Source organism: Octopus bimaculoides, chromosome 1 (genome assembly GCF_001194135.2).
Source record: "Octopus bimaculoides isolate UCB-OBI-ISO-001 chromosome 1, ASM119413v2, whole genome shotgun sequence".
NCBI lineage: Eukaryota > Metazoa > Mollusca > Cephalopoda > Octopoda > Octopodidae > Octopus > Octopus bimaculoides.
The window spans coordinates 113,599,000-113,601,126 of record NC_068981.1 but is presented as its reverse complement, the minus strand read 5'-3'; the positions used below and the strand labels follow the sequence as shown (position 1 = coordinate 113,601,126).

At 34.7% G+C, this 2,127-nt stretch overlaps 1 protein-coding gene across 1 annotated transcript in view; it reads right to left on the bottom strand.

The window, feature by feature from the left end:
• Nucleotides 1–2,127, bottom strand: part of LOC106878543 (protein-glutamine gamma-glutamyltransferase K) — a 142,812-nt gene that overhangs the window by 118,346 nt on the left and 22,339 nt on the right. The gene's annotated exons all lie outside the window — the stretch shown is intronic.

The window sequence follows — 2,127 nt, the reverse complement described above, 5'->3', positions numbered from 1 at the left end:
TATATATACATATATATATATACATATATACATATATATATACATATATATATGCATGTATATATATATATATACCTTTATATATTTACATTTTCATTTTGTCTTGTTTTATTTTGTTTGTTTTCTCTCTTGAGTTATCTTCTCTCTCTCTCTCATACATCGCTATTCCTATCACATCCTCTCTCTCTCTTTCTCTATCTATCTATCTATCTCGTACTCTGTACGCACTCTCTATTCGCTCTACTTCATATTCTCCCTCCCCTCTTTATACTCTTTTCTTTCTTTCTAGTACTATTTCTCTATACTTTAAGATAACCTCTCTCTCTCAAATATCGTGCACCATGGATACCAGCAGACGAAACTTTGTACAGCGCCAAGTTGAGGCTAACAAGAAGAGGAAGATGCGCTGAAACTGGCAACTGGAGGGAATTCGCCTTCTTGTACAAGCATGGAACCTGGCCAAAGGATCACCAGCAAATGATCTAATAGCCAAAAGCCTGGATATATATAATTTCCACAGGTCAATGGCTCAAATTGATCGAAAGAAACTGGAGCTCATTCACTCCTACGAGCTCGTGAAACCGCACCTTGACCTCCTAGAAGGCATTATGAGAGACACGGACACAAAAAAGGACAGTGAAGACCCTGCACATTGTGCTCAGGCTCAAGAGGACCAAACGGATCACCGAGACAAGGCAAATGCCACCAGTGCTGTAGCTACTGCTGAGGGCTGCAATGGCCATGGTGAATACAGCCAATGCAGCACCACACCAAGCAACAGAGACAGGAGAGCAGACAAGAAGACGGTGAACACAAAGACAAACAGGCTTCAAGCCCAAGCACGTCATATAGAGAAAAAGAAACAGATCTGTAAATTCTACCTAAATGGTACCTGCTGGCACGGGGAAAAGGGGCAAAACTGCAATATACACATAAGGATAGCATATTAAAAGGGGTTCGTGGGAAAACTCATGTAAATAAAAGGGTTGGGAACCACTGGTTATATTGGAATTTAATGTGAAAAAAATTGGTGGATGTGTATATTGACACACATAACATTTATATATAGAAAATGAGAGTTGAAATTCTGAGAAAAATTTGTGATATGTTCAGTATATATGTGTGCACACCCACCAATCTATTCATTTTTTTTTTACTTTAAATTCTAATATAATTGTATTCAACATTTTAGAATATCTGTTTTCTGAAAATTATGAGGAAACAAAATCGATTTGCATGAATTATTAGAAATTCCTTTCTTTTCCCACCCCTTCTAAAAAAATGTTTCACAATTAATTTCGATATAATTGGGATCTATATCTGAAAGCTATTTCTAATAAAAATTTCAGCAAACAACATCCATTTTTCTGAAATTTATCAGGAGATAATTCAAACGCTTGGCACACTCAGATAAGTATGCCAATATTTATTGTTAGTAAGGCGGCAAGCTGGCAGACACATTTTGTCTGACTTTATGTTCTGAGTTCAAATTCCACTGAGGTCGACTTTGTCTTTCATTCTTTTGGGGTTGATAAATTAAGTACCAGTTGCATAGAGTAGAAAAGAATATTTATTATTAGTTTTGAAAAGAAAACTGACAAGAGATATTTTTTTATTATCATGACTGCTCTTTAACTAATGGAAAGCAACAGAATTTAGAAATAAAACTCTTACTTTCTTTTCTCAAGACGGTAATATTCATATTTGTGAGTGGATTAAATGCAATAAGTGAATCATCCAGGAGGATGAAATTATCTTCCAACTAGCATCTGAAATAGTTTGAAATCGGTTTTATCATATCTCTCAATAATCTAAGTATGATTTCAAATTTCCAACTGGTAAGGAATATAATGATAATCTGAAATCTCTTACACTGGGATGAATTCTTTACATGGACATTCTGAAGTGATGATACTTCAAGTGATCTTCCTTGCCCAAAGAGTATTCCAGTAATTTTATGAATGCACATGAAAAATTCCAGCTGTGATTGTCTCATTATTCTAGCTTATTTTTCAAAACATATATTATCTAATGTCATTTTTACTTTTTTATAAATGGCTATTGCAATTTTGCCACTCCCTTTCAATAAGAATCATGAAATTTATCCTGCTTTGAAACTCATTGCTC